Here is a 15247-nt window from a genome sequence, read left to right as displayed (position 1 = left end):
TTGATATAGGAGGCAAGAATATAAAATGGAAAAATTACATTCTTTTCAGCAACTGGTACTGGGAAAAGTGGACAGCTGCATGTAAATCAGTGAAACTGGAAAATGCCTTCACAGCAGGCACAACAATAAACTCAAAATAGTTTAACGACTTAAACATAAGGCAAGACACCATGAAACTCCTAGAAGAGAACATAGGCAAAACATTCCCTGACATCAACCATACAAATGTTTACTTAGGTCAGTCTCCCAAGGCAACAGAAATAATAGCAAAAATAAACCAATGGGACCTAATCAAACTGACAAGCTTTTGCCAAGCAAAGGAAACTATAAGAAAAAAAAGACAACTTACAGAATGAGAGAAAATAGTTTCAAATAATGCAACTGACAAGGGCTTATTCTCTAAAATATACAAACAACTTATAAAACTCAACACCATAAAAACCAACAACCCAATTGAAAAATGGGCAGAGACGTGAATATACAATTCTCCAAAGAACATATACAGATGGCCAACAGGATCATGAAAAAATTCTCAACACCACTAACTATTAGAAAAATGCAAATCACAACTATCTAATGATGTCCATTCTGACCTCACACCAGTCAGAATGGCCATCATTAATAAGTCCACAAATAATAAATGTTGGGGAAGGTGTGGAGGAAAGAGTTGGTGGGAATGTACATTGGTACAACCAATATGGAAAACAGTATGGAGGTACTTCAGAAAACTAAATATAGAACTACTGTATGACCCAGCAATCCCATTCCTGGGCATATATCTGGACAAAACTTTCCTTGAAAAAGACACATGAACCCATATGTTCATTGCAGCACTATTCACAATAGCCAACACATGGAAACAACATAAGTGTCCATTAACAGATGAGTGGATTAAGGAGATATGGTATATATACACAATAGAATACTACTCAGCCATAAAAAGAACAAAATAATGTCATTTGCAGCAACATGGATGCAACCAGATATTCTCACACTAAGCAAGTCAGAAAGAGAAAGACAAATAACATATGATGTCACTTATATCTGGAATCTAATATTCAGCACAAATGAACCTTTCCACAAAAAAGAAATTCATGGACTTGGAGAATACACTTGTGGTTGCTGAGGGGGAGGGGGAGGGAGTGGGATGGACTGGGAGTCTGGGGTTAATAGAAGCAAACTATTGTATTTGGAGTGGATATTCAATGAGATCCTGTTGTATTTAGCACAGGAAACTATATGTAGTCAGTTTTAATGGAACATGATGGATGATAATTTGAGAAAAAGAATATATATATATATATATATATATATATATATATATAAAATATATGTTACTGGGTCGCTTTCCTGTATAGTAGAAATTGACAGAACACTGTAAATCAACTGTAATGGAAAAAATAAAAATCATTAAAAAATTCAGAATATACATTCTTTTCAAGTGCATGTGGAACATTCTCAAGGATTTACCACATACTGGGGCACAAAACTAACCTCTACAAATTTAAGAATGCAGAAATTATTTCAAGTATCTTCTCTTACCACAATGGCATTAAAGTAGAAATCAACCACAGGAAAAGAAATAAGAAAAAACTGTCTACATGGGGACTAAACACATGCTACAAAAAAATTGGTCAAGGAGGAAATTAAAACAATAAGTAAAAAATACCTTGAGACAAATGGTAATAAAGACACAACCATTCAAAATCTATTGCATGCTTCAAAAGCAGTTGTTAGAGGGAATTTCATAGTTATACAGACCTTCCTGAGAAAAGAAGAAAAATCTCAAATCAACAACTTAACCCACAACCTAAATGAATAAGAAAAAGAAGAACATGGTGTTTCCATTGTGGTGCAGCAGAAATGAGTATGACTAGCTACCAAGAGGTGGCAGGTTTTATCCCTGGCCTTACTCAGTGTTAAGGATATGGCATTGCTGTGAACTGTGATGTAGGTCACAGTCGTAGCTCAGATCTTGTGTTGCTGTGGCCATGGTGTAGGCTGGGAGCTGTAGCTCTGATTCGATGCCTAGCCTGGAACCCTGCATGTGCCATGGGTGTGGCCCTAAATAAAAGAAAGCAAAAAAGAACAAAAAAACCCCAAAGTCAGCAGAAGGAAGGAAATCAAAAAGATCAGAGAGGACATCAATAAAATAGTCCAAAAATATTCAAAAAACAATAGAAAAAAATCATTAAAACCAAGAGCTGGTTCTTTGAAGGTGTAAACAAAATTGACAAACCTCTGGCCAGATTCACCAAGAAGAGCAGTCAAAGAACTCAAACAAAATGAGAAGTGAAAAAGGAGAAATCTCAATGGATACTGCAGAAATACAAAAAAATAAATAATAATATGGGAATACTATGAACAATTATATACCAACAAACTTGAGAACCTATAAAAAATGGACAACTTTATATAGACATACAGCCCACCAAACTGAATCCAGAAGAAATCAATCAATTGAATAGACCAATCACTAGAAATGAAATTAATCATGTAATAAAAACACGCCTACAAACAAAAGTCCAGGATCAGATGGCTTCACAGGTGAATTCTACCAAACATACAAAGAGAAACTTATACCCAATCTTCTTAAACTTTCCCGAAAGGTTGATGAAGAAGGAACACTCTCAAAGACATTCTATGAAGCCACCATCACCCTAATACCAAGGCCAGACAAAGATACTACCATAAATTAAAATTATAGCCCAAGGTCTTTGATGAATGTAAGTGCAAAAATTCCCCAACTTTTAGCCAACCAAATCCAACAGCATAAAAATATCATACACCACGACCAAGTGGGATTTATCTCAAATTCACAAGGATGGTTCAACATACGAAAATCAATGAACAACATACACCACATTAACAAAATAAAAGTCAAAAAACACATGATCATCTCAATAGATGCAGAAAAAGCATTTGACATAGTCCAACATCCATTCATGATAAAAAACTCTTACCAAAGTGGGTATAGAGGGAACATATCTTAACATAATAAAAGCCATTTATGACAAACCCACAGCAAATATAATATGTAGTGAAGAAAAGCTGAAAGACTTCCCACTAAAATCTGGAACAAGACAAGTATGCCCACTCTCACCACTGCTATTCAACATAGTATTGGAAGTCCTAGCCACAGCAATCAGACAAACTAAAGAAATAAAAGGTATCCAAATAGGAAGAGAAGAGGTAAAACTGTTATTGTATGAAGATGACATGATACTATATGTAGAAAACCCTAAGGACTCAACCCAAGGGCTTCTCAAACTGATCAACAAATTCAGCAAAGTAGCAGGATATAAGATTAATATTTAGAATTCAGTTGCATTTCTGTGTACTAAAAATGAAATATTAGAAAAGGAATACAAATTACAGTACCTTTTAAAATCACATCCCCAAAAATTAAATATCTGGGAATAAACCTGACTAAGGAGGTGAAAGATAAATACGCTGAGTACTGTAAAACATTAATCAAGGAAATTAAAAAAGATTTAAAGAAATGGAAAGATATTCCATGGTCCTGGGTTGGAAGAGTTAATACTGTTAAAATGGCCACACTACCCAAAGCAATCTACAAATAAAATGCAATTTCTGTCAAATTCCCCATGACATTTTTCATAGAAGTACAACAAACAATCTAAAAATTTATATGGAACCGTAAAAGAACCAGAATCCTGAGGCAAAAGAAACCAAGCAGGAAGCATATCTTTCCCACTCTTCAGACAATATTATAAAGCTACCATAATCCAGTACTGGTACAAAAATGGACATACAGTCCAATGGAACAAAATAGAGAACACAGAATTTAACACAGACACCTTTGGTCAATTAATTGTCAAAAGGGATGCAAGAAAGAACATAAAATTAGAAAAAGACAGTCTTTTCAGCAAGTGGTGCTGGGAAAACTGGACAGCTGCATTTAAATCAATGAAACTGGAACACACACTCACAACCATGCACAAAAATAAACTCAAATTGGCTTAAAGACTTAAATGTAAGACAAGATCCATCAAACTCCTAGAAGAGAACATAGGCAAAACATTCTCTGACATCAACCATATGAATGTTTTCTGAGGTCAGTGTCCCAAGGCAACAGAAATAAAAGCACAAGTAAGCCAATGGGACCTAATCAAATTGACAAGCTTTTCTACAGCAATGGGAACCATAAAAAAAAAAGACAATCTATGAAATGGGAGAAAATAGTTTCAAATGATGAAACTGACAAGGGCTTATTCTCTAAAATATACAAACAACTTGTACTACTCAATAGCGAAAAACCAACAACACAATTGAAACATGGGAAAAAGACCTGAATAGACATTTCTCCCATGAGATATACAGATGGCCAACAGGCACATGCAAAAATGCTCAACATCACTAATTATTAGAGAAATGTAAATGAAAACTACAATGAAGTACTGTCTCATACCACTCAGAATGGCCATCATTCACTAGTCAACAAATACCAAATGCTGGAGAGGGTGTGGAGAAAAGGGTGCCCTCCTTCACTGTTGGTGGTAATTTAAATTGGTGCAGGCATCATGGAAGACCTTATGGGGCTATCTGAGAACACTAAAAATAGAACTACCATACGACCCAGCAATCCCACTCCTGGGTATATATCCAGACAGAACTTTCATTGAAATTTTTCCTATGTTCATTGCAGCGCTATTCCAAATAGCCAAGAGATGGAAACAATCTAAATGTGAATGGATTAAGACAGGTGAATGGATTAAGAAGATGTGGTATATATACACAATAGACTACTACTCAACCATAAAAAGAACAAAATAATGTCATCTGCAGCAACATAGATGGAACTAGAGACTTCCATACTAATACAGTAAGTCAGAAAGAGAAAGACACATATCACATTATATCACATACCTGGAATCTACTATATGGCATAAATGAACATTTCCACAGAAAAGAAATTCATGGACTTGGAGAACAGACTTGTGCTTGCTGAGGGGGAGGGGGAGGGAGTGGGATGGACTGTGAGACTGGGGTTAATAGAAGTAAACTATTGCATTTGGAGTGGATAAACAGTAAGATCCTGTTGTATTTAGCACAGGGAACTATATGTAGTCAGTTCTGATGGAACATGATGGACGAGAGTGTGAGTGAATTCTTTTTCACTTTGCTAAACAGCAGAAATTGACAGAACATTGTAAATCAATTATAATAAAAAATTAAAAATTATTCTTATCAGCTTACAGTGCCAACGACTCCTTTTAGACAAACAGATCTCAGGTGTGACTCTCAATTTATCTGTCTTTATAGACATCATGGTGATGGAAAGTTTGCCTTGCAACCTCATTTCTCTAATGGCCTCAGAAAAGTTACTGATTTTTTGTTAAAATTCTTTTTATTTTAAAGATGGGAGTTTGCTTTCTAAGGCCTTTAGATAGTAGAGCTGAAACAGGATGTTTCCATTGCTCTTTTTTTCTTATAAAACATTTTTTATTTTTTCACTGGATCTCTTTGAGTACTCAGTATTTTAGCTAATAAAGTTACCTTTCTCTTGCAAGAAATCAGTCTCAGTGGAAAAGTGAGTTTAAAAAAAAATTGACTTTTAGGAGTTCCTGATGTGGCTCAGCGGGTTATGAACCCACTAGTGTCCATGAGGATGTGGGTTTGATCCCTGGCCTTGCTCATTGGGTTAAGGATCTAGCATTGCTTTGAGTTGTGATGTAGGTCACAGACACGGCTTGGATTCCATGTTGCTATGGCTGTGTCATAGGCTGGCAGCTGCTTCTCTGATTTAACCCTTAGCCTGGAAACTTCCATATGCCACAGGTGTGGCCCTAAAAAGCCAAAAAAAGTTTTTAAAAATTGATGTGTAGTTGATTTGCAATGTCATGTTAATCTCAGTTGTACAGTACCATGAATATATATATATATATATACTTATTTAATAAATTTTATTGGAGTATAACTGACAAAGTTCTGTTAGTTTCAGTTGTAGAGCAAAGTCAGTCAATTATACATATACATAAGAGTTCCCATCGTGGTGCAATGGTTAATGAATCTAAGAACCATAGGGTTGTGGGTTCCATCCCTGGCCTTGCTCAGAGTGTTAAGGATCCAGCGTTGCTGTGAGCTGTTTTGTAGGTTGCAGATGCGCTCGGATCCAGCGTTGCTGTGGCTGTGGTGTAGGCCGGCGGTTACAGCTCCGATTCCACCCCTAAACTGGGAACCTCCATATGCTGTGGGAGTGGCCCTAGAAAAGGCAAAAAGACAAAAAAAAACACATATACACATACATATAACCATTACTTTTCAGGTTATTTTCCCATATAGGTTATTACACAGGTAGATTATACCCTGTGCTATATAGTAGCTCCTTGTTATCTATTTTATCTCTGCTAGTGTATATATGCCAACCTCAATTCCCTAATTTATCCCACCACCCTCCACTTTTCCCCTTTGGTATCTATAAATTAGGTTTCAAAATATTTGAGTCTGTTTCTGTTTTGTAAGTTCTTATGTATCATTTTTTTTTCTTTTTTCAGGTTCTTTTTATATACAGATTATCACAAAATATGGAGTATAATCCCCTGTGCTATACAGTAGGTCCTTGTTTCTTATCTATTTCATATACAGTAGTGTGTATATGTTAACCTGACCTCTTAATTTGTCCCTCCCTTCCTTTTCCCCTTTGGTTTGTTTTCTATGCCTGTAAATCTTGTTAGTAAATTCATTTGCATGTTTTTTTTTTATGATTCCACATATAAATGATACCATATTATATTTGTTTTTTCTATCTGGCTTACTTCACTTCATACAATCATCTCTAGGTCCATCCATATTGGTACAAATGGCATTATTTAATTATTTTTATGTCTGAGTAATAGTCCATTATGTGTGTATGTGTGTGTATATATACACACACACATCTTCTTTATCCATTCATCTGTGAATGGATATTTAAGTTGGTTCCATGTCTTGGCTATTGTAAATAGTGCTGCAATGAACACTGGGGTGCATATATCTTTTCAAATTACAGTTTTTGCCAAATATATGCCCAGGAGTTGTCTTGCTGGATCTTATGGTAACAATATTTTTAGTCTTTTGAGGAACCTCCATACAGTTCTCCATAGTGAGTGCCCCAACCAACAGTGTTGGAAGGTTCCTTTTTCTCCAAACCCTATCCAGCATATATTTATAGACTTTTTGATAATAGTCATTCTGACAAGTGTGAGGGGATACCTCATTTGTATATCTGATTTGCATTTCTCAGATAATTAGTAATGTTGAGCATTTCTTTTTTTCATGTGTCTCAGCCATCTGCATGTCTTCTTTGGAGAAATGTCTTTTTATGTCTTCTGCCCTTTTTTGATCAGAGTATTTGCTTTTTTGTTATTGAGCTGTATGAGCTGTTTGTATATTTTGGAAGTTAATCTCTTGTCATTTGCAATGTTTGCAAGTATTTTCTCCCATTCCATAGTGTTTTTTCATTTATTTATGGTTTCCTTTGCTGTGTAAAAGCTTTGAAGTCAAATTAGATTCCATTTGTTTATTTTTGTTTTAATTTTCAATACTCTAGGAGATGGATCCCTCCAAAAAATATCTTGCTGGCTATGTATTTCACATATTAATATGTTTTTTCCTTGTCCTGGTTCCCAATTCTGGTAAGCAAATTTGTAGCTCTGTGTATATTTATCAGTTAATTTCAAATTCTTCAGATGGCTCAAGTTTTCAAGATCAAAGTGAACAGTGGAATTTGGAAAGTATTTTCATTCCAGCTGGCCATGTATTTTGTGCTGTTGTAATGGAAGGGGAACTCCATTATTTAATTCTCCTCCCATGCAAAAATATATACCAAAAAGCCAATAGCATATAACAGTATAAATAAAAAATGCTAAAAGCCAAACCACTTAAATCATAAGGACCATAGGAATACTAGCGTAATTACTAAACAACATTTTGAGAGTCTAACACATATGTAAATAAAATGAGAGCATCATTATAAAAGTTTAACAAAAACTATTACACTATAAAAATTAAACAATTACCTCTATTAGTAGAAATTATGATTCTATAATTAATACAATCCTTTAGAAGATAGCAAAAGTTAGTAGTATTAAAATGAAAAACTGATGTCAGACGGAAATCAGATAAATATACAAAAAAAACAGTGGTTTCATCTTTCTTTGTCTCTACGTAAAATAACCAACTGGAAATGTAAACATTACTTCATTCACAAGAACACAAAAAGCTATGAATATTTTTGTGTGAAATAAACAAAATAAATCTGAAAGAAACTAAATGGTAAAATCTATGTGATTTTATTACAGAAAATGAGAACTTAAACTAGTAAAGCAATGTAATATATTCCTACCAAGGAAGACTCAGTATCATCAAAGTATCATTCGTCTCTAAATTAATAGACATAACTAATGCAATTGGAATCAAAACCGAGCAAGCGTATGTATTTAACAATATGTCATTTTAAAGTGCATATGTCAAAAGAAGTCTAAAAAACAAGAAAATGATTAAAATGAAGTTACAAGAGTCTGGTCTTATACAAAATTAAAGCTTAATTTATGGCCAAAGTAATCAACGGTTTGGCTCAGAAACTACCAAATGGATCAAATATTTGCTCATTACCAGAGGAACAAAGTAATCTATCTATAATTTGCCTATGGGATTTCAATAAAAACATGTGTTGTATTTAAATTTGTAAAAAGATCATTTGATAAATGGTGTTGGAACATTTAGCTTTCCAACTGATAGAATAGAAAGTCAGATTCCTAACATTTTTAAATAAAAAAATTAAATTATAACTCCTTTAGTAAACTAAAAACTGCTTGAGACTATGAAGTTAATGATAGACATACTGCCAACTCTTCCCAAAAGTGTGCATGACATATGCTGCAATAAATAATAGAAAGACTGAGACTGACAAAATATTTACAATATCTTTGGAATCTAAAAATAAATAAGAAACACAATGAAAAAAGAGCAAATTATATTAAAAGACATTATCAGAAGAGTAAATATACCTATGAGAAGATGCTCATTTTCGCTTTTAGGGAAATGCAAATTAAATGTTTAATTACATTTGTAAAGCCACTAGATTGTCAACTGCATTACTGCTGAGTGTTACAAAGGATGTGAAAATACGTCTGTTGTGAACAAAAATTATTCTTTGGAAAAGTCAAGAAAGTATATCTATATGTTTTATGTTAGCATAATAGGAAAAAAAGATGCTGCTAATTTCTAAATCAGACTATCATGTCATTTATTTGATTTTCTGGCTTCAGTCAGGCCAAGGCATCCCTAATCTGTAATCCTTAGTTAAGAAGATGACTAACATAAGTGTCTCCATCTAAGGAATCTTAATGAGAATGAATAAAAATTAAGTAAACCACTGTTGCAAGATATGATATATGGTATTGATTTAGACAGTTTGTAGAACTGTAGTCTGGACATTCATTGTATAAAACTTAGTTGAGGACTGGTTATATTTTTTAATTCAGAATCAGAACTCTAGAAATTGTGTTTAGTTATAATGGTATATGGTTGAAAAGGTAATAGGTTTAGCTCTAGCCGTGATGAAAACCTATTTTTTTGCAATATAAACATTCTATAAAAACAAATACTAATTTTATGTATATTTTGAAATATACAATAGAGTGTCCAGATAAAATTGTGTGCACATTTTCTAAAGGTGATGAACAGGTGATTTTATCTTCTCTGGAACAAAAAGCACAATGTGAATGAGCTGTGCAACTAAGAGCCATATCTAAATTCCTTTTCCATCTCCAGGGAGACAGAGGAGCATTGAATTAACTGACTTGAGTAATATAAAACATAGAAATTGCAATACATTATAAAAGAATAAGGAAAGTAAGGATCAAGGAACTTGCCATGTACTGGAAAAGTGAAAACACAAATAAGAAAAAAAAAAATTTAAGATAGGGCTACATGATGATACAACAGGTAAAGAAATCCTTGGGGTTTAAAGTGGATGGATACTCGATGAGTGGAAGACAGTTTCAGAAATTCCCATCTTCTACTATTTACACTTATGCAATACTCTCCTCTTGAGTGTAAGGTGGATATAGTAATTTGCTTCCAGTTAATAGAATACAGACAAGCCCATTTGATGATTAAGTTAAAAATCACGTCTTCTCTCTCTTGCGTTGGTTCTCTGTCTCTGTCTCTCTCTCTAAGCTTGTTCACTTTGATGAAGAGGGCTGCCATTCTGCAGCAGTCCACATGGCAAAGAATTTATGGCAGTGTACAGCCAACTAGCCAGGCACTGAGGTCTCTCAATCCACCAATCCATAAGAGATGGAATCCTGCCAACAATCAATACTGAGCTAACTTGGGAGAGGAATTTTCCCCAATTGAATCTTGAGATGAGTGTGGCCCTGGGCTGGAATGTTGATTGCAGGCATTTAAGAAACCCTGAAGCTGAGGAATCAGGTAAGTCATGCTCAGATTCCTGATCCAGAGAAAACATGAAACTATAAATGTCTCCTATTTAAGCCAATAAGATTTGGAATAATTTATTATGCAGCAATAGGTAGGTAATACAATATGCACTATTAGTTAAATATGAGGAATTATGACATGATGTGTTTTAAGAAAGCTTCATGAAGAAAGGGAATGAGCTGAATTTTAAAGGGAGAATATTAGTTGTTGTTTAATTCAACTTAGCACATTTAAAAAATTGCAATGACTAAATAAAATAATGCTGGGAAGATCCAAAAGAAGAAAAGCATTTAATTGGAATGGAATAAGATGCAACTGAAAGCAGGAAAAGTCAATTGCTTATGAAAAGATAGGAGAATCATTAGAAAGATTTTTTTTTAAATGAGAGGGAGAGAGAGAGGAGGAAGAAGGGAAAGGGGAATAAAGGAGAGAAGAGAGACAAAAAGATGGCACAGAGAGAGAAAATTAGATGTGAATCTTAATTTCTATGTGAATAGCTTATAAAACATTTTGTAATTTAGCCATAAATATAGGTATTTGAGTTACTGTAAATAGTAAGAAATTTCTCTAAACATTATTAAATAGGATATTCGAAGTATGTGTGTATTTCACAAATACTATAATAATTATAAAAATGTTAGGGATATTTTACTCTAGAAATTTCGAAAGCTTCAGGAGGAATCAGCAGTATTTGTGAGTGTGTTGTCTGTAATCCTTTCCACTATCAAGTGTGAAAGACATGCACATAAACTCACTCTGTGTTGAGTGTAAGGCACCATGCTCTGTTTTCAGGCACCTAGTGAATGTCTCCATGGTGACTATCTATACACTTCAGCAGTGGGACACCAGAAAATACAGACTCTGTGGATACAAAGGTGTGTAATTTATTGACTGAAGTTATAAACATCTATATTAATTTGTCTATAGTTTTCTGCCCAAGTCTTTTCCTGCTGCTACATAGTTAAAATGTAATCACTAGGTAGTTGGTCCGTAACTCTACATGGTTATGCTGGAAAGATCCATAGTCTTACCTAACTAATCAACCTCATTTTGTTGTTCCAATTTTATCAAACTGTATTTCAAGTAGCAATGACCTGTGCCAGCCTTTGGTCTACTCTGCCTTGAGTTAGCAAGGTGATTGTGTGGACCAAGTTTGTGGAATCTAAACAGAGGAAAGAATCACTTGGGGTATTGATTAATACAATAACTCTAAGGTTTCCTTTCCAGATATTCTGATTCTGAAAATTGTCATGGGAACCCAAAATCTGTACACTAGATGGTTCTTACAACTAGAAGAGCAATGCTTAGGAAAATGATCAGAAAGAAGAAAAGTAACAAAAGTTGTTGTCAGAAAAATGTGCATAACCTTTGGCTAAATCTTAGAAGTCCAGAACATGAAATATTACATATAAATAAGAGTTGGAATACTTTTCTAAAATTGTATGCCTTCTGAGCTTTGAATTTTAAAACAGAAGAACATTTTAAAAACAAATTATTTTATCACTTTAATGGTTTCTGAATGGAACTTTAAAAAACTGATTGTTGGGAGTTCCCGTCGTGGCGCAGTGGTTAACGAATCCGACTAGGAACCATGAGGTTGCGGGTTCGGTCCCTGCCCTTGCTCAGTGGGTTAACGATCCAGTGTTGCCGTGAGCTGTGGTGTAGGTTGCAGACGCGGCTTGGATCCAGCGTTGCTGTGGCTCTGGTGTAGGCCGGTGGCTACAGCTCCGATTCGACCCCTAGCCTGGGAACCTCCATATGCCGCAGGAGCGGCCCAAAGAAATAGCAAAAAGACCAAAAAAAAAAAAAAAAAAAAAAAAAAAACTGATTGTTAAAGGTTGGAATTTCAGAGGATTTTTTTCCAATAAGCATTTGAAGCAGAAAGAAGAAAATAAAAGGTAACCCAGACTGGAAACCAAAATATCATCTTTAATTTTGCTAGATGCCAAGATAGAGAATATAGCCAAGGTTTGGGCACTGAATGAAGAAGGCACACTCTGGGAAAAGCCACTACTGCAGGAATAATTCGACTTGGGCTTTCTCCAAGAAGGTAGACCTGGTTATATTTGTATTATTCCTAGTTTGTTTGTCTTAAATTTACAAATAAGATCAGTTACTACATCTACTTAGAAAAAGACTGAGGAAAAGGGGCAAAGAGGCTATGAAAGGGTTCAGGAGCAATCTCTACTAGGGGAGAGCCGAAAGTGGAAGAAAATGTTCCTTTAAAAAATAAACACATGAAAACTAGTCAGTATCCTTATTTAGACCACTGAATTACCTCTAATTTTTTTATATCATGATTTCTTCAACTCCTACACTTCTCTCACTAATTGTGAAACACTAATTCTGAAATTTCAGCCAGCCATAAGAACATAATTATATACACAAAGTGAATATAACCTGTTAATTAAGATTAAATTATGTGACTGAGCTAGCGTCCTTATTATTATTTCAATTATCTAGTCTAACAATGTGTATTATTGCACTTTACACTGTATTCATAAGTATAGAAGACAGAGGATCAAGAAGTCTTCAATGAATGAATCAAATCCAGAATCTCAAGGAGACAAGAAAACATAAATTATCTTAGAGTGTCTACAGTAGAGGCATTGTGCAGACTTTGTAGAGGAAACAAAGAGAAGGAAATTCTTTACCACCCACAACTCACTGGAATACTTATAGTACTCAGAATACAGAGTAGCTCATGACAGGGCAAGAGGAGACAGGTAGAAGTAATAGGCGAACAGCTTCGGAAGTTGAATGTTTTGAGGATGGATGACTGGAGTGTTTATGGCACACTTAGTGATGATTTCTCTATCTTGTAGGCTACTGTCTGCAAACATATTTTTCATGACCATTTATCTATAAAGGTTTTAAGAATATAACCTTAATTATTTATGTTTACATCTATAAGTTTGTAGATATAGATATCAAATTAATATTGTCAAATTGTCTAGTTAATTGTCTTCAGCAAGTTTTAATACAGAGCCTTAGATTTTCTGCTTTCTCAGTCCATGCCATATTCGGTATAGGAAATTAGAATTAGGAAAGTTGATAGAGACTAATAGGCTAATAACAATAGCCAATTTGTATACAGTAAAATATTTGACTGTCATAATCTAAGTGCTTTGTTAAAATAATGATCAATTATAGATATTAAGTTCCACTTAGAACAATGAAATATATTTTGAAATATTGTTCTTATAAATGTTTAAATCCTAACTTAGGTACATAAATGAATAAGCTATCTAAAACATATAATTGTAAGGATAGTTACTTTCCTCTATGATGATGGATAACTGATATGTTTCCATTCCTTTTATTTTCCTTTATACCTCATATGCAATGAACTGTAGTAATTATTTATAATGCACACCCATACCTTTTTCAACACATGGTCCATTTTAAAATTTATCTAGTTAATTACCTAAAGTACTGTAAAGTACCTTCAAGTATACCACTAAAACAGCTCTTTCATATGAATTTTGACTCCCAGTAGCTTAATACTTATCATTCTAAATGGATGGCTGAATCAGGTTGCTGACTGCTACTAGCACAATCGTCATACTTTAGAAGAAAATATTCTTTATTTTATTTTGGACTGATATCATTTTCCTCTTAAAAACTGAACACTCATCTGCTTAGTGGCTGCATACCTTCCGTGCAATTATTTTAAGCCTACTGCTACTTTTTAAAACTAAATGGTGACACCATAACCTCAAAGAATTTACTTTTATATTCATGAAGATTTATCATAATCACATTGATTAATTCTACTTAACATATTAAATAACTGGTTGACTGGCATAAGGTCTTGAAATGCATGACATGAAAAATGATCAAGTGAGATGTATTTCAAGTAGGAAGTTAAAAAAATTATTTAACTTGCTTCAATTTTTTTGGCTAATAAACCTGTGATGAATATGTTTCACTTACTGCTTTTTTTGTTCAACTAAAAAATCAAATATGTTTCACTTACTGCTTTTTGTTCAACTAAGAAATCAACTAAGAAATCAATCAGTTCCCGTCATGGTTCAATGGTTAACGAATCTGACTAGGAACCATGAGGCTGTGGGTTCGATCCTTGGCCTTGCTCAGTGGGTTAAGGATCTGTCATTGCCGTGAGCTGTGTTGTAGGTCGCAGATGCGGCTCAGATCTCATGTTGGTGTGGCTCTGGTGTAGGCCGGTGGGTTCAGTTCTGATTCGACCCCTAGCCTGGGAACCTTCATATGCCATGGAGCGGCCCAAGAAATGGCAAAAAAAGAAGAAAAAAAAATAGAAATCCAATGTCCATGTCTTTTTTTAAAATATAGGAATAAAACTCCTCATTCTCATTTCTTTTTATGGTTAAATAAGCTGAAAACTGACCACAAAATACAGCATTGAGAACAAAACACATTTCAAATAATTTATTCTCTGAAAATTATTTTTATCTTTTCCAACTCTAAATTTTTGTCCTCACTTCCTTTATAAATTTTTTCTGTAGTGCTAGCAGCAGTAAAATTTCAGAACCAATTTTATATGTTTTAATGTAAACGTAGATTAGAATTTGCTATTTTTGAGAATAATTTAGAATAAGGTAGTTGTAAATTGGGTTATGTTCCAAATTCATTTAAGCTTTCCATACCTTTCTAACACTGACTGAGTCTGTGTCAACCAACTCTACGATGTAATGGATAGTGATCCAATTTAGTAGGCAAGTTGGCCTATAGAAGAAGGGGACAAGAATAGAAATCAAATGCACATTGTTTGACATTTAGATATAACTGCTTTTTCAGTGTGTAATTCTATATATGT

General features: G+C 34.2%; 1 long non-coding RNA gene across 15 annotated transcripts in view; it reads left to right on the top strand.

Moving 5' to 3' along the window:
- Positions 1-15247, top strand: part of LOC110260098 (uncharacterized) — a 366208-nt gene that overhangs the window by 344244 nt on the left and 6717 nt on the right. For 2 of the 15 annotated variants that reach the window (XR_002342940.2, XR_014841900.1), the window contains 5 exons: positions 6519-6575; positions 7553-7637; positions 10186-10440; positions 11242-11324; positions 12392-12499. This is a non-coding gene — a long non-coding RNA (uncharacterized LOC110260098). Of the gene's footprint in view, positions 1-4669; positions 4847-6518; positions 6576-7552; positions 7638-10185; positions 10441-11241; positions 11325-12391; positions 12500-15247 lie in introns of all 15 variants that reach the window. The other 13 variants (XR_014841903.1, XR_014841911.1, XR_002342941.2 and 10 more) reach the window with 9 other exon arrangements.

The sequence above is a fragment of the Sus scrofa genome, chromosome 3 (assembly GCF_054392235.1).
Source record: "Sus scrofa isolate SSC_HxYL_T2T_F1_AM1 chromosome 3, Sscrofa_HxYL_maternal_Yorkshire_Landrace_v2.0, whole genome shotgun sequence".
NCBI lineage: Eukaryota > Metazoa > Chordata > Mammalia > Artiodactyla > Suidae > Sus > Sus scrofa.
The sequence above is the reverse complement of the archived record's forward strand: the minus strand, read 5'-3'. Positions and strand labels throughout refer to the sequence as shown.